Raw genomic sequence first — 18,962 nt, forward strand, 5'->3', positions numbered from 1 at the left:
GCTATTGCAGATGATGTGGCATCCTATGATTGGCCAGTTGAACAAAGGTACCCACTTGCCAAGGCCCAGGAGTCACCTATTATCCACAGTTCCAAAGGACTGTTTCACTGCACATTGTTGCAGGATGCCTCTGAGTACCAGTTGCAGGGGAGTAACAGCAAGAGAGAGGGCATGCCCTCAACTCCTGCCTGTGGGCTTCTCTGAGGCATCTGGTGGGCCACTGTGCGAAATAGGATGCTGGACTACAGGGGCCTTGGGCCTGATCCAGCAGGTATGTTCTTATGTTCACTGCATTGTTGTGGCCATGACTTGTCTAAACACCATCTTAATCTTGGCTCCATTCAGGGCTGGGAGGGGGCTCCCAGACAAGGCCAAGCAATTACAGCACCCTGTAGTATTAATCACACCTCTATGGTATGATGAATAGAAAAGGGTATGGTCGAGGGATTTTCCAGCCCTGGAGTTTAGCTTATAAGGTAATGGATTTCTTCTTAAAATATGGATGACTTCCAAGATTGACAAAGAATGAGCCAGGTGACATAATGGCTCCTCTGTTATATCAGAGATAAGACAAGATGCCTATAAGCCTCTTTTTGGCTTATCTATTATGCTAGTACCATGTTTCCCCCATGCTCACCTGCTGCAGAGGAGGATGCTAAATTACTTGTTTGTTTGTATTTCGGGCTGGTGCAAGTCTCTTTATTATGGAAAGCTCTGCATTTATTCAGCTTTTTTCATTCTCCCTGTGGCACTTGCATTAAGCAAGGCTAAGTGGATAATGGGCAAGAACAATCATAAGGATAATGGTGGGTTACAGAAACAATTATGTAAGGAATCACACATGACAGGTGATCTAATCAGAAATATATAGGCCTGCTGCCATCTTCACTGGAAAATTATGAGGCACCGGGCCAAAGGCCAAATGCATTTCACTAGGCACACCCGCCACATGTTGTTTTCATTCATGCTTGCAACTGTTTATCCATCACACAGTTTTATTATTCTGGAATATGCATTTAAACGTCAATCCTGTCCCATCTGGAGGGCTTGGGGCAAGTTGCTGTCAAGCAAAAGCATGTATCGTAATAACACTGGCTGCCAGCAACTAGCCCAAGCAAGGTTCTGAGCTGCTTCTCAAAAATACTGAGCCTCCATAGAAAGGGTGGTCCATAACATTGGGTCAGTTATTGAAAAGACATCTACAGGCACACATAGAGTAATTAAGAGGGCATTCAGGTTGCTAAATTTTGCACTGTTGGATTGGAAGGTGTCCATCGCTCAACAGAATTACTTGTGCATCATAAAAGGACTCATGCAGGATTGGGAAGCTGTGAAGAGTCATTGCTGGTTGGAGTTAGACCATGTTTGGACCAATGGAGTTAGACCATGTTTGGACCAATGGAAGTATAATATTCTTCTTTATCTAAATTCTATTAACAGCAGGGATGAAAAATTCTATGCTGAAAGCACATTCTTCCCAGAGTATTTACAACAACAACAACAACAACAACAAATACTTATATACCGCTTTTCAACAAAAGTTTCCAAAGCTGTTTACATAGAGAAATAATAAATAAGATAGCTCCCTGTCTCCAAAGGGCTCACACGCTAAAAAGAAACATGAGATAGACACCAGCAACAGTCACTGGAGGGACTGTGCTGGGGGTGGATAGGGCCAGTTACTCTCCCCCTGCTAAATAAAGAGAATCACCACATTTTAAAAGGTGCCTCTTTGCCTAGTTAGCAGGGGTCAGTATTTAATATTTATTATTTAATTCTTGAATTACTAATTAAATAATCAATTGGTATTTAATTTTAATACTAATATTTAGTATTTAATTCAGAATTAATTTAGTATTTAATTCTGTTTGCTCTTAACTCACTGAAAATGTATTTTGAATAAGTTCAATATTTTTAGCCAATGCATTGCCAACTTATGGAATTCTTTGCCATAGAATGCTGTGATTATTACTAGCGCAAGCTTTAAAGAGGATTAGGACAATTCAGGGAGGGCAAGTCCATTAGTGCTCCATCAGTGGTTCTAGCCATGAAAACTAGAAACGGAACTTTTATATCTGGAGACAGTGGCTGGTATCCTAATGAAGCACTGGTGCAATAGGAGAAATATCAGTACTGAAATGTTCAACTAACTCAGCTTCATTGCTGCTGGCACAGCAATGGAGTCAAATTTCAATGACCTCCCCTTCCCCAGGAAGCATTCTGTGCCACCCAAAAATATGTCCCCATGGGTTGTGCTTCCCTCAAGGACATATTTTTGATGACATAGAGGGCTTCTATGGGAAGGGAAGACTGTTGAAATTGCGTGTGCACACAAACATACTCTGATACAGTCTGGAAGTCTTCAGAAGCACTGGTGCTGCACTGCTGCTTCTCCCATTGCACCAGTACTTTATTAGTCAGGATGTCACCTAATGGTTGACATCTTGCCTAAATTATTCAGTAGCACTACTCAAGAGTTACTCTAAGGGACGATTACATTTCAATAAGACTTCGTCTAGTAAATTTAGTCAGGCTGTCAGCCAGTATACTTCTAATTCACAGGTATTTGGGGCAAGCAATGGGGATAGCCATGACCATCATCACATCCAATTTGTGAGCTTCTAAGACAGTGAGGCCAAACAAATGGACCTATCCAGTAAGACCATTCTTATATGTTTAGCCTCCGTATGAGGATTGAAGTGCTGTTTCTAACTTTGTAACTGAGGCCAAACTAGAACTGATTGTTGGATGAAATGGAAATGGTGGAACAATTGTTTATACACAGCTCCCTCAGCTGCCTTCATAATTTGCTTTCTATACGGCAGACAAAATGCCAATGCAGTTTCTAAAGTAGTGGTCTCTGACTTCTGCAGAGTGATCCAAGGATTAAAACGCCAGCACCTCCATCTTACAGATGAGCTTAAGCTGCAGCAGCATAAGTACAAATCTGCCCAACTGCTGCTAAAATGTGACCCTCTGCTCAAAGCATGGGGCCCACTTTCCAAGCTTTTATGCTTTCCATTATAAGAAATAACTGGAGCACATTTATAACTCCTGCAAAGGGATGTGAGGAAGCCTCAGTTCTTCTCTTATACCATAGAAGCCAAATTGACTAATTATCCTATATAAAAAAGACACTTGGGACCAACTGATTGGTTGACTGATTCACTACTAATTCATGCATGGAATAGAGGTATCAAAATTACGATGGCACTTGCACATGATTTAAATTCTAGACACATGTACTGGAAGGGGAAGAGTGCTGGTCTTGTGGGAGTGAGCATGAATTGTCCCCTTTGCTAAGCAGGATCCATCTTGATTTGCATTTGGATGGGTGATTATTACATGTGAGTGATGTAAGAGATAGGTGATGGGGCCATACCTCATAGCTTGCTCGCATCTAAAACCCTAGGTTCAATCCCTGGCATCTCCAGGTAGGGCTGAGAGAGTCCTGCCTGAAACCTCATAACGCCACGGCCAATTCGTTTAGACAATACTAAGCTAGATGACCCAATCGTCTGACTCAGGTACAAGGCAGCTTCCTGTGTAAATATTGGAAATGGGACATTAATACATCTTTCCCTCAAAGGGAGGAAAATGAAATAAACCCAAAGGTACTCTAGCATTACCTAGAAAGCTTAGATTTTGGGACAAATGCAGCCCAAAGCATCCTGATTACTTATTTTAAAAAATCTAAAAATGAAGCATAGGCATGCCACTGCATCCACAATTGACCATCAGATGCCTGCAAAACGCTGATACTATTATTTAACATTATTAACATCATAAGTCTGGTTATGGTTGCTGCCAACCCATTTGGTGGCAACTCGGGACCGGGCCTTCTTTGAGGCTGCCCCAGGGCTTTGGAACTCGCTCCCTGCTGAAATAAGAGCATCTCCTTCTCTGTTTGTTTTTAGGAGGGCCCTGAAGACATCCCTGATTTCACAGGCTTTTAACTGAAATCTAATTTTAAAAATTTAATGTGTTTTTATCTATTACGATTTTTATCTTTTTATGAATTTTAAATGTTTTATATTATATTATGTTTTAATTCTGTACACCGCCTAGAGATTTTGATGTTAGGCAGCATATAAATTCAACAAACAAACTAGGTAGGTGTTCTATTTATATACAGTTCTGAAGTTTATTTCTTTTTTTTGTTTTCCAGTGGCTTCATTTCAATAGCAGGTTTTGCAGGAAGTGAAAAATCCATGCTAAGAAGGACGTATCTCTCTAACATAATACATTGGGTTAATATATGCAGACTGAATCTAAAATGGGGAAAACTGATTAGGCAAAAGTAGGGGCTCAGCTGAGACTTTTTCCTCTTCCTTATTTTCATATGGAGGAAATGGGATGCATTCTGGAATCATAATAATTGCTCACAATAGGGTGTAGGGGCACGAGGTGGTTAAGGCACAGCAGGTGGGCAGCAAACGTAGCTGCCACTTCTGGGAGCAAAGCTAGCATGCAGCTTATTAAAAACAGCCTGATGGGGTCAGTAGCCCAGTCTCAGAATACCACCCAAGAACAATTCCGTTTTAATAGCTTTTACTATGTATTTCATAAGCATGCCCGTTGAAATTGAGTCATCAAAGCCTCCCAGTTCCTCCAAGACAGATTTTAGCCTGAGAGCTTGGAGTAATTATCCCACTGGATGTTAGCCTGTGTAGCTATTTCAACCTCGTTCATCATTTCAAACAGCTACATACTCTGCCTGCTAATTTCATCAGATGGATTAGCCTCTCTTACTTGTCTATCTTTTTTTTTTATTTCTGGGGGGTGAAATATTGCCTTCTTCCCATTTTAATAAGCTGAGCAGGCATGCACCACTGCACCGCTTCGGCCTCCTATTTCTTTCCGCTCAGGGAATGATCTACTGGGGGAAGAGGCAAGAGTAAATGTGAAGGTGAAAAACTTGACCACTTTTACCTGCAGGCTGAAACCAGCTGCTCTCAAGCTGTCTCAAAACACCCAAAGACAGCAAAATCCAACACTTTATGCATCTCCTTACCTCTTCATGGTGCATCCACAATGGTTGGCTTCCAATATGTTTTTGCTCCTTCATTCTTTATTTTCTCTGCCTGTAGTAGGGGCGGTCTTTTCAGGAGGTAAGGTGAGGCAGTCACCTCAGGTGGCAGATTATTGGCAGATCAGGCAGCAGCAGGATGGCAAGATGCCCCCCACTGACCAATCTGACCATTTCAAGCTTTCCGAGGATCACCTCTCCTCACAATCCTTGTACAAAGCACGGAGAGAGGAAAGGAGATGGCTGGTAACCTTCCCTTTCCCCTGTGCCACTTTCAAACTTGCAAGGGTCAGTTCTGAAATGGGGCTAGCCCCCATCAGGGTTGTGGGGCAAGGCAGCACTGAGAGATGGAGGCAAGAAGTGGGGGAAGGTTATATATTTATTTCAGTTACACTTATAGTATGGTATGGGGATAAAGGGGTTGTGACAGAAGCTTCTCAGAAAAAGTGGGTCTTGAGGATATATTTGAAAGGAATATGGAGATGAAGTAATAGGAGGAAGAGGTTTCTTTAAAGAAGAGTACAGCCTAACCTCCTCCACAGGGAGGCCTATAAGCCACCTGCAGTCTCAGAGGCAAGATGCCTCTAAATACCAGTTGCAGGGAAGTAACAGTAGGAGAGAGGGCATGTCTTCAGCTCTTGCCTGTGGGCTTCCCAGAGGGATCTAGTGGGCCATTTTGTGAAACAGGATGCTGGACTAGATGGGCCTTGGGCCTGATCCGACAGGGCTGTTGTTATGTTCTGAGAATAAAAGTGAGAGTATAACGAAAAGTGACCACATATGCTGCCCTCAGCTCCTTGGAGTAAGGGCAGGAGAAAAATATAAAACATTATTCAAATACTTGGCATACTCATGGATGGAAGGGATCATAGCTTAATAATAGAGAACCTGCTTTACATGCAAAAGGTCAGTTCCTGGCTTCTCCAGCAGTGATCCCTCTAACAGGGACTCCCATGTTGTTCACTACAACTCCCACAATCCCCAAGCAAAAGCCATTGCAACTGGGGATTCTGGGAGTTGTAGTCAACAACATCTGGGAATCCCTGTTAGAGGGAACATTGATATCCAGGTAGGACTGGGAAAGAATCCTGCCTGAAACCTTGGAGAGCCACTGATAGTCAGTGGGGCTATTCTCACGATCAGCAAAAATCAGGCTAGCCTTGAGCCTAGCCCGATTTTTGCTGATCGTGAGAACCACCGGGCTCGGCTGTGAGCCCGGTGGTTCTAGAGAGGGTAACCTGCTCAAGTACCCCTCCCCTTAGCCCGGGTTTGCGGAGTGAGCGCTCCACAAACCCGGGCTCTCTGATTGTGAGTAGCCGCGGCACGGCTCCATGCTGTGGCTACTCATGAGTAGACTCCCGGAGGGAAGGCAAAAAGTCACCTCCTGGCTCCGAGGGTCTCCCTAGTATGCCCTGCGTGCTTGCTCAAGGCATACTGGGGCTTCCGGGGGCTGCGCGGCCCCCGAGCTCCCTAGCCCCCGCTGACTCCATCACAGAGCCGGCAATTGTGTGGGCGGCCGATCCGGCTGCCCAGGGTTCCCTTAGCCAGCTCTCCCCGCGCACCCTGCTGAACCGGGTCTCACTGATCATGAGACCCGGTCCAGTGTGTGCAATACTAAGCTAGATGGACCAATTATCTGACTTGGTATAAGCCATCTTCCTATGTTTCTATGAATATGTTTGAATCTGAGAATCTGCCCTTGAACCTGATGCATAGGTGATGGCTGGTGGCAAGTGTCCATTTGCTCAATTCCAGATGGTGTGCTGACAACTCCCAATCCCCATTCCTTGATATGTCAGATCTAGCCCCATTCCTTAGTTCATCTTGTCTGGACTACTGCATGAATTCTACATGAGGCAACCTTTCAAAAGTTTTTAGAAACTTCATCTGGCCCTCCAGTTAGTTTGTTAGCCAGAGCCAGATATCAGGTGCAGGTGTCTCCCCACAACAACTTCACTGGCTTCCAGTCTGTCTCTGACCCCAGTTAAAAGAGCTGGGTTTGACTTTTAACATCCTAAATGGCTTGCAACCTGGATACTTGATGGGCCACCTTCTCCCATACAAACCTAATTGCACATTAAGTTCTACTGGGGAGGGTCCTGCTCCACCAAGATCTGAATTATGTTTGATTGCGATGTAATACTAGTTCCATCAAGGTTCTGAAACTCCCTTTGTAGGGAGGCCTGTTCTCTCCCTCAAAATCTCTCCCTCACAAACTCTTCCCTACAGCAACCAACAGAGGGCTATCACACTCAAGGTTTCATAAGAACATGCTTAGGACATTCTTCTTTCTATCCATGAACCTAAAAATGCTTAATTTGGGCTGGATTGTGCCCACTGTCATTTGGGGGGGGGGGATTAAATAATTAAAACAAGTAAGGTATCTTCCAAATATGCATACAGGAGTTCCTACCAGTGTTTGCCTTGGCTTTCGTGAACATAGCATCGATCAGCAAGACCACTATGCAAGAGAGGAAACTGTTTTAATAGCATCCCTTCTTTTATAGCACAACTTCAGAAATCTCTTTGCTCATTTGGCTGGAGCTTTTTAGTGACCAGGTAAATATCAATAGCAATAGCACTTACATTTATATACTGCTCTATAGCCGGAGCTCTCTAAGCGGTTTACAATGATGTAGCATATTGCCCCCAACATTCTGGGTACTCATTTTACCGACCTCGGAAGGATGGAAGGCTGACCTTGAGCCCCTGGTCAGGATCGAACTTGTAACCTTCTGGTTACAGGGCAGCAGTTTTACCACTGCGCCACCAGGGGCTCATTCAAATGAAGCTTGTTCAAAAAATAGCAGATCTTATTTGTTTATGTGGAAGAGAGAAATAACCTAAACCTTGCAGGAAGGAACTTTATCTCTAAAATCATAGTCCTGAAGCAACACACTTGACTTTAGCACAGGTCTAGCAGGAAGGAAACCTAGGGTTATGTGCTGGTGCTTGCTGGAAAGAGATCCTTCAATTATCCCTAAATTAACCAAGTAGTTAGACAAGATCCATATCATTTGCAATGACCTTGATCTTAGGACTCATTGATATTTTAGGTGATGTTCTTTTAATTTTTGCAAATTTGTAACATTAGTTATGGTTCAGTACCAGTATCAAGATCATTAGTATTAAGTCAAATACTTCAGGATTCACAAGGCAGCAATAGCAATGGAGCTTCCAACTATTTATCTGCAAACTCTAGTTCCAGCTTGCCATAATCTCAGAATCCCTCGGTCGGCTTCTGTTCTTGGTAGCACTCCCTACAGAGCACAACTGGTGCTTTATTTTTACCTGTACTTGCCTGCCATTCATAAATTTGAGCCTATAATTAAAGGCACAGACCAGTAGGTCTGGGTAGCAATATGAAGGTAACCCATCTTAAGCCGCTGCATTGACATAGGATTTTTAGTGCCAACCAGCCATTTCTACTTGTACAGAGGGCGATCCTGTTGTCCCACAATCCCAGGAAGGCCCCACACCAGGACTAACACCACATAATCTTTTCAATTTCTGTTTCCTTGTAGTGTCTCAGGAGTAAGCAAAGTTAAAAGAGAAGCTAAGTGTTTGGTTATTTTGATTACAACAATTTAAGTATTTTCCTTGAATCTTGCAGATAGTTTTGTAACACATAATTCTTAGCTCAGCATGGTAGTGTCACAGATGGTTTCTGCTGATCCTAGCAACAGAGTCAAGAGCAGAACAATAACATTATACACACAAAATGCTACTATGCTTGAATTGGGCTAGTTTGAGCCTTGGTTCTTTTTGTCCACTAATTGAATGCCACTACTGAGAAGGCCCTACTCCTTGTTCCTACAGTCTAGCTTCAGCCAAAGACACAATCCAGAAAAAGGCCTCTTCTGAAAGTACAGATAACAATACGATGGATATTTATATACCGCTTTTCAACAAAAGTTCCCAAAGCAGTTTACATATATATAAATGGATAAATAAAATTGATCCCTGTCCCCAAAGGGCTCACAATCTAAAAAAGAAAAATAAGATGGACACCAGCAACAGCCACTGGAGGGATGCTGTGCTGGGGATGAATAGGGTCCCATCCCTATCCATGGATAGATAGGTATTAGTGTACAAGAAGGTTCATACGGTAGAAGACTTTGAGGTTATTCACACCATCAAAAACTCTGTTCAACCTGGGGTTGGGAGCTGTGTGTGCTCCCAAGTTTTGGTTGTGTGGAAGCAAGGTAGGGGGGAAACTTGGGTAGCTTTTTCTCCTACTCTGTGTCCACACAATCACTTCCTTCTACCTTGCTTCCACACAACTGAAAATTGGGAGCACACACAGCTCTCAAACCCAGGTAGAATACAGTTTTTGATTATGTGAATGACCTCACTGCCTAAAAATGGGAAGGGAAATCAGAAACGCAATTGCTCTCTCCCCTTCTGGCTGACCTGCCAGCTCTTTGAACTTGGAAAGCAATGCTAACCATCCAGAGAGCCTTGTCTTGCTCCTCTGTAATGCCAGGTCGGTCCAGAATAAACCTGAAATCATCCATTATTTGATTCAGGATGAAGGGGCTGATCGGGTATGTATTACGGAGACTTGGTTGGGGGAGGCTGGTGGCCCAGTCTGTTCCCAGCTTCTTCCTCCAGGGTACTCTGTTGAGGAGCAGGAGAGGGGAAGTGGACGGGGAGGTGGAATGGCTGTGGTCTATAACAACAATATCTCCCTGACCAGGATGCCTGTCGAAATGACTGACCATATTGAATGTGTATACCTAGGTTTGGGGACCAGGGATAGACTGGGACTTCTGTTGGTATACTGATTGCCCTGCTGCCTGATGGAGTCCCTAACTGAGCTGACAGACTTGGTCTCGGGCTTGGTGTTCGGAGTCTCCCAGGCTTGTGGTGCTGGGTGACTACAATGTTCACAATTTGTCCGGGGCAGCTCAGGAGTTCAGAGCAGTCATGATGATTATGGGCCTATCCCAGGTGGTCTCAGGACCTATGCATATTGCTGGTCATATGCTTGATCTGGTCTTTCACTCTGAAGAGGGTGATGTTCCATGGATGAGGACTCCTGTGATTTCCCCATTGTCATGGATGGACCACCATCTTGTTAAAGTTAGGCTCATGACCATGTCCCACCTCTGCAGGGGCGGAGGGCCCATTAGGATGATCCGCCTGAGAAGTTTACTGGATCCAATAGGATTCCAAGAAGCCTTGGAGGGACTTAGTGTTGGCTCTGCTGATGACTATGTTGACACTCTGGTGGAGAATTGGAATAATCAACTCACCAGGGCAGTGGACATGATAGCTCCTAAGCATCCTCTCTGACCTGCTTCGAAACTAGTCCCTTGGTATATGGAAGAACTACGGGGGCTGAAGCGGCAAGGTAGATGACTAGAGCGCAAATGGAGGAAGACTCGAGTCGAATCTGACAGATTATTACATAGAGAGCATTTGAAGATCTATGCTCAGGCGATACGTGCGGCAAAGAAGCAATTCTTTTCCTCCAATATTGCACCCGCAAGTTCACGTCTGGCAGACTTGTTCGGGGTCGTGAGGGGGCTAATGTGCACCCCTTCCCCCTTGAATCAGTAATTAGAACCAACAATTACTCGCTGTGACATTTTTAATGAGTACTTTGTGGACAAAATCTCTTGTATTCAGGCCGACTTGGATTTAAACTCCACAATTGTTAGTGTTTGATGCTGAGGTGTCCAGCAGCTCCTCTTATGTGACAACCCTGGATCAGTTTCAGTTTGTGACTCCTGAGGACGTGGACAAGTTGCTTGGAATGGTGCGGCCTACCACCTACCCTCTTGATCCTTGCCCAGCATGGCTTATACTATCTGGCATGTAAGCTGTGGTAGACGGCCTGGTAGAGATTATAAATGCTTCTCTGAGGGAGGGCAGGATGCCTCCTTGTCTCAAGGAGGCATTCATTAGACCGCTTCTGAAGAAGCCTGCCTTGGATCCCTCAGAGTTAAATAATTACAGGCCTGTCTACAACCTTCCATATTTGGGCAAGGTGATTGAGAAGGTGGTGGCCTCCCAGCTCCAGGCAGTCTTGGAGGAAACTGATTATCTAGACCCATTTCAAACAGGCTTTCGGGCAGGCTATGGGGTGGAGGTTGCCTTGGTCAGCCTGATGTATGATCTCCAATTGGGAATTGACAGAGGGAGTGTGACTCTGTTGGTCCTTTTGGATCTCTCGGCGGCTTTCAATACTATTGACCATAGTATCCTTCTGGAACATCTGAGGGGATTGGGGCTGGGAGGTACTGCTTTGCAGTGGTCCTGCTCCTACCTCACGGGAAGATTCCAGATGATGTTTCTTGGAGACTGTTCTTCAAAATCTGAACTTTCATACCATGTCTCTCAGGGCTCTGTATTGTCTCCGATGCTGTTTAACATCTACATGAAACCACTGGGAGAGATCATCAGTCGATTTGGTGCAGGGTGCTATCAATATGCTGATGACACCCAAATCTATTTCTCCATGTCAACATCATCAGGAGAAGGCATAACCTCCCTAAACACCTGCCTGGAGGCAGTAATGGGTTGGATGAGGGATAACAAACTGAGGCTGAATCCAGATAAGACGGAGGTACTTATTGTGGGGGGTCGAAACTCAGGAGACAATTTTGATCTGCCAGTTCTGGATGAGGTCACGCTTCCCCGGAAGGAACAGGTATGCAGTCTGTGGGTCCTTCTGCATCCGAACCTCTCCCTGGTGTCCCAGGTTGAGGCAGTGGCCAGAGGTACTTTTTATCAACTTCGGCTGATATGTCAGCTGCGTCTGTTTCTTGAGATGAATGACCTCAGAACAGTGGTACATCTGCTGGTAACCTCTAGGCTGGATTACTGCAATGTGCTTTATGTGAGGCTGCCTTTGTACGTAGTCCAGAAACTGCAGTTCGTTCAGAACACAGCAGCCAGGTTGGCCTCTGGGTCATCTAGGAGAGACCATATTACTCCTGTGTTGAAGGAATTGCACTGGCTGCTGATACGTTTCCGGGCAAAATACAAGGTGCTGGCCATAGCCTATAAAGCCCTAAACAGCGTAAGCCCTGGGTATTTAAGAGAACGTCTTCTTCGCCATGGCCTCTTAAGATCACCTGGGAAGATTCATCTGCAGTTGCCGTCAACTCATCTGGAGGCTACTCGGGAACGGGCCTTCTCCATCGCTGCCCCTAGACTTTGGAATGCTCTCCCTGTTGAAATAAGAGCCTTTCCATCTCTGGCAACTTTTTAAAAGGCACTGAAGACACATTTATTCACCCAGGCTTTTAATTAGATTAATAGTTTTAAATAATTTTAATACTGGGTTTTAAATGTTTTTACTCTTTTAAATGATAATTGATTTAACGTTTTAAATTATTTTAATTATAAACTGCCCAGAGATGCATGTTTTGGGCAGTATAGAAATATTATAAATGAATGAATGAATGAATGAAAGAATGTATGAATGAATCTTGGGCCCAGGTAATTTGGGTTTTAAAGGTACAAACAACTATTGTTTTTGAACTGCACTTGAAAACCAACTAGGAGCAAATGTTTTTTCCATGCTGGAGTTCTATGTTCCCATTGACTCACTCTGAGGAATAAGCAGATTTCTGAGATCTGAACTAACTGAAATATCTGAACAGGCTTTAAAGGCAACTTCACACAGAGTTATTTATTTATTTATTTATTTATTTATTTATTTATTTATTTATTTATTTATCAGTCATATTTTATACTGCCTGATATGTATATCTCTGGGTGGTATACAAATTTTAATATTAAAACCCACAGATTAAAATACATAAAACACAATAAAAATATAAAACAAATTATTAAAATTATAAAAATTAATTCTAATTAAAAGCTTGCAGGACCAGGAGAGTCTTGAGGGTCTTCCTGAAAACAAACAGAGAAGGAGATGCTCTTATTTCAGCAAGGAGCATATTCCAAAGCCCTGGGGCAGCCACAGAGAAAGTCTGGTCCTGAGTTGCTACCAGATGAGCTGGTGGCAACCATAATGGGGCTTCTCCAGAAGATCGTAAAAGCAGCAGTGTTCATGTCTAAGGAGGCACTCCTTATCCTGACCCCAAGCCATTAAGGACTTTATAGGTAATAATTGTATTTCAGCCAGAAACATATCGGTAGCCATGCAGTAGTCCACATTGTAACATTGCAGTAGTCCAGCCTGGAGGTTACCAAATCTGATATTATGGTGACCACCTCACCTTTCTCTTGGAGTAGTCAGAGGTGGTGAACCAGTTGAAATAGTTAAAACATGTCCCAGGCTACAGGTGTTGCCTGGTGCTCCAGGAGCATCCCCAGACCATATACTCACTCCTTTGGGGGAGTGCAATCCCACATAGAACAGGCTAACCACCAGCTCCCAGAGCAGCTGGACTGCCCTCCACTAATTTATTCATCTTGTCTGGATTAGCTTCAGTTTGTTCACCCTCTTCCAGTCAATTACTGTCCCCAGGGAACCATTTAAGGGTTCAGAATCCTTACTTGGCTCAGGTGAAAAAAGTCTGTATTTATTGGCCTGAGGGTCATAGTTAGGGGTGTGCACGGAATTGTCTGGCAAAGTTCAGTCTGGCCCCCCATCAAGCCCCCCCTCCCCCCGGTCCAGTCCGGTCCCGGACCGCAAATTTTTTTTTAAAAAAAAACTGCGGCCAGGTAACCAAAGCATTTTCAGCCCTTTCAGGCCTCCGTAAGAGCGAGCGGCCGCCATTTTGGCAGCCACCGCGCATGCGCAATTGCCCTCTGCGAGGCCATGGCCGCTGGACTGGTCCGCACATCCCTAGTCATAGTTGAGAAAAGAAGCCAGGAAGGGCCTTGCCTTATCAATTTACTACTTAGAATTTTCACATTCTTTCAAGAGTATCTCAAGATCACAAGGTAAACTAACCAGGTGGTTCTAATGGAAATATCTGTTAATCTTTGAGAATATAAATTTCTGTTCATGTTTTGGGATATAAAACTTGAAACATTCCCATGCTAATTGTCATGGACTCTGCTGGCCTGTCTGTCTCTGCCATTCCAAAGCCTCCTGGTAAGCAAGTCTTCCCTGAAAGACAGATCAGTAACAGGGTTTCTGGCAATGCCTTGACTCAGATCAGCTGCACCCCAACAATTCTAGCTCTCTAGAGTAGCAAATGTGTCCTTTAATGTCATACGGGGGTCTTCCTTTGATCATAATGAAGTGTGCTTAACTGAAAATGCTCTTGAAATGTGCTGTGCTGAACGATGATGAAATGCAAGACATGGAACATTTTGGCATAGATAAAAGAAAGGCTCTCGAGGGCTCCTCCCCCTTACGGCCATAGGTGTGGGGAGTGAGGGGACTGCACCATCCTTTTTTATCCATTTCACCTTGAGTAGCATTGCGCTGGAGGGACAGATATTTGAAATAAATATTTAAAATATAATATTATTTAAATTATTTAAATAATAAATAAATAAATTTATAACAATATTTAAATATCATATAATATAAAATATATAATGTTTTAAGTAAATAAATTTTCCCTCAGACACTCCATCAACAGGCTCTCAGCCTCTCTTTCAGGTTCACGCCTCTCCAGATGAAGAGGAAGAATCCCCATCTTCCTCTTCATCACTTGCTACCACTATCCTAAACAGGGATTGGCATCCCTTGCACTCATACAAGGGAGGAGAAGTCCCATTCACAGGGCCTCCTCCCCTACCCTGAAATTCCCTGCACTTATGTCAGCTCCATTGCCATAGAGATGGGGCCATGGCCAGCTATTGGCGTTGGAATCACATCTTCTCTGCACACACACCTGAATGTGGGGAATCTGTGTTGTTATCCAAGATCGTCTGTTTGGAGGCTCCTTGCAGCACCCCTACACCTGATTTGGAGCTACAGACGTGTGGTTTCCATTTTCTGTCTCTGAACTAGGGATGTGCATGGAACTGGCTGGCCTGGTTCGGTTCGAGGCCGAACCAACCTCAAACCCAACTGGGCCAGTTCAGTCCGACACCCCCTCGAACACCCCCAGTCTGGTCTGGGGGGAGGGGTTCGTGGACCTTTAAATTCTTTAAAATATATATATATATATTTTTAATCTTTTACTCCCCTCGGGGGAGTTTCTGGAGACAGCGGGGGGTGGGGAGGTCTGCGGAGGTTCTGCCTCCACCCGCCAGCCTTCGAAATATCTGGCTCAAGAACTGGGAGGCATGCTTGTGAAAACATTCCAAGGTACTCCCAAGGTCTTTCCTGATTACATGAGATAAGCTCTAATGCACCCATTTCACCCCTTCCTACACAGGTTTCTCAATCTATTTACCTCACTGTGCTGGTAGAGAACACCTAGCAAAGCCTGAACCAGACACAATGTGCTCTTTCATCTATCACATATGTCACCCTTTTCAGCAGAAAGGTGTGGTCAGCATTTGCCCCCAGGACAAGATGTGGCCTATTTCAGCCCTCAAGATCACCAAGAAGTGTGTCTCTTATCTGGATTCATCTGCTACGTGTTCATGTGTCTTGGTACCAGCTATACCATCTTGCTGTGCCTGGGCTCTCGTGCCTGTCCCACTCCCCACCTCCAGATTGACCCCTTTTCCAAACCCGATCTGTGCAGCACATTTGGCTTCAGCAAGATACTGGTCCCCTGAGATCAGACCACCTTTGGACTTTTCCTGGCGCCCTGACCCTTGAGTGGCACTCGGGTCTCCGCTCCTGTCTTTTGCTTTCCCACTTGCCCTGGAGCAAAGAAGTCCCTTGGCATGGGTAGAGCAACAAGGGTCCCCACACCCCACCAGAAGGAATTAGAAACCAGTTGTTCCTCTCTTTTCCTGCTCTCTCTCTATAGTCCAAAGCTGTTCTCTAAAACTGTTGCTCTGGCCAGCCTTGGGTGGATTTAATTAGAATCTCAAGCCCAAATGCCTCTGTGTTTTTCATCTTAGTACTATTGATATTGCTAGTCTTGTTAGTTTTATTAGCTAATATTGTATTGCTTATTAATCAAGATTTCTTTCCTGTACCTCGAAAGCCTAAAATTAACCTGATTCTGTTTTTGAACTTCAACTCTAAAAAATTCTAAAAAGATTCTAAAAGATTCTAAAAGTACTGTACTTGCTGCCGATATGTTTCCAAACAAAATACAAAGTACTGGTTATTACCTATAAAGCCTGTAATGGCTTAAGTCCAGGGTACTTAAGAGCGCCTTCTGTCATGAACCCTGTTGCCTATTAAGATCATCTGGAGAGGTCTGGTTATGGTTGCCGCCAACTCATTTGGTGGCAACTCGGGACCGGGCCTTCTCTGTGGCTGCCCCAGGGCTTTGGAACATGCTCCCTGCTGAAATAAGAACATCTCCTTCTCTGTTTGTTTTTAGGAGGACCCTGAAGACGTACCTATTTTCCCAGGCTTTTAACTGAAACAAATTTTTAAAATTTTAATGTGTTTTTATCTTTTACAATTTTTTATCTTTTTATGTATTTTAAATGTTTAATGTTTAATCTTATGTTTTAATTCTGTACACTGCCTGGAGATTTCTATATTAGCTGGTATATAAATTCAATAAATAATAATAAACAAACAAACAAACTCTGTCAGTCATTTCCAAGACCAAAGCTTTGCACAGATTTATTATTTAATGAGCTGCTCCCTCTAAGCTCGCTGGTTCCCCAAATGAGCCCAAAAGTTAGTCAGGGGTGTTTGCCAATTCCCCCAAGAGCAGTATCATTAACAGTGTTGCTGCAGTACTGGAGTCCAAACAGTCCCACACATTCAGCCCATCATAGCCTGGGCTGCTGGGTGCTCTGGCAAGAGATGGGAATCCTTGGCTTACTATGGCAGGCTGTGTACAGCTATGCCATAAGGAGGAGAGGCAAGCTCTGCATCTGCACTAGATTAGAGCACTCACATGACTCCTGAACTGCAGGGCTGCTCAACTGTGGCTCTCCTGAAGATGTCAGCCTACGATTCCCACAATCCCTGGCTATTGACTGCTGGGGCTGGGGGTTATGGGAGTTGTAGTCCAAAAGCAGCTGGAGGGCAGCGAGCTGGTTGAGCAGCCCTGACCTAGAGCCTGGGTAGTGCTGAAACTATAGGGAGCAAGAGGGCCTGGCCCGTCTTACCTACTGATTTTAGAAAACTATGGACCATGATTTGGCTAAAATTGAGGGAGTCAGGATGAGGCTCGTGGATTTCTTTCATGCCACTGTCTCTCCCCCTACCCCCAGTTATTTGAGCAGTGCTTTGAGAATGCTTGGAAATATACTGAACTTCTGCACCATCCCTCTTCTCCTGCATACAAGACAGGGGTTGGATTGTATCCCTTGTTGGTTGGCTGATTTTAATTACACATAACTAAAATACCTGAACATAGAAAGGGCACAAAATGAAAAGGAAAGCATGACTTCACAATGCCTCCTTCTGACATAAGCCTTACTAACAGGATAGTCAAGTTTATAGCAAGCAAGAGAGATGACTAATAATATCACATCCTGGGCTTTTTGATCAGAGTTAAAAATGTCTTTTAAATGCAAATATAGAAAAATGATGGGCATTCATGAGATTGACAGCCACTCCAAATAGAAGTGTTGCTATAATTAAGCAATAATGTATGAGTGAGTGTACATTATGACAAATTGGAAGCTTGGTTGATTAGATTGAGCATATAAACTGTCAGTATAATTATCACATTTTAATCATTTTTCTCCATTTTTTTATAACAGCATTGTCTTCAGCCTCATTCGGTACTTATTAGATTGGTATCGAAAGAGGAGCCGTACAACATAAAACATGTCCTTTAACAGGATGAACTTCAGATAAGACTTCAGGTCTGTCTATAAACATTCATAATGACGGCTGTTGTGTCTCCACATTCTTCCTCAGCCCATGTGTCATTTAATGTCATATGGGGTATTCCTTTGATCGTGATGAAGTGCGCTTAACAGAAAATGCTCTCGCAAAGTGCTGCGCTGAACGATGATGAAATGCAAGACATGAAACATTTTGGCACAGATTTTTAAAAAGGCTCTGCTTATACATGGCACTGCCTGTTCAGCAGCAACTTCTGGTTTGCAAGATGGAAACTAGTCATGGCAAATGCAGATCCTGTAGCAAAGTACCTTTTGCCACCCACTAGGACAGTATGAGTGATTGTAAGGCCCCAGAGGCCAGTGGTGCCCCCCGCCCGCTTAAATCTAAGTGCAGCTCCCTGACTATTAGTTTAAGCTCCATTGAAATTCCTCTTCCATTTTCTTTGCCCATTTTACTGGCAGCAACAGGTTGTTTTGGTAAGACTAATCTGCCTACTTTTCTTTCATTATAATCTTAATTGATAATTGCCATCTTCACAAGTTTGCCCACTGCAGCCTTAAAGGTCCACACATTCACCAGCTTGAATTGGAGTGGATGACATCATCACAAACTATGCCATTGTGGTGTCCCTATGCATCACTGACTACAACTGTACCAAATTTGGTTCAAATCGGTCAGGCAGTCCAAAGGTTAGCCCAGTTACACCTCCAATGTTCACGAGTCTGCCATTCTGAATGGTGTGGATGACATCATCACAAACTAGGCTGTTGAGGTGTCCCTATGTGTCTCTACAGCTGTTAACTTCCAAATTTAGTTCAAATTGGTTAGGGAGTTCAAAAGTTAGCCCTCTTGTGCCTCAACAGTTCTCACATCCACTATCTTTAATTGGGGTGGATGACATCATTACAAACTATGCAATTGAGGTGCCCCTATGTGTCACTCACTATAACCATGACAAATTTGGTTCAAATCAGTTAGACGGCCCACAAGTCAGCCCACTTGCACCTCAAATGTTCATGTGCCCACCATATTGATTCAAGGTGGATGACACCATTACAAACTACACCACTGAGGTGTCCCTGCCGGAGTTGCAAGGCAGGGAGTTTATTCAGATTCTCTGAATGGTGAGAATCTGAATAAAGAGTGGCTGGGAATGGGAAAGGGTCC

The sequence above is a fragment of the Hemicordylus capensis genome, chromosome 1 (genome assembly GCF_027244095.1).
Source record: "Hemicordylus capensis ecotype Gifberg chromosome 1, rHemCap1.1.pri, whole genome shotgun sequence".
In the NCBI taxonomy this organism is placed as follows: Eukaryota; Metazoa; Chordata; class Lepidosauria; order Squamata; family Cordylidae; genus Hemicordylus; species Hemicordylus capensis.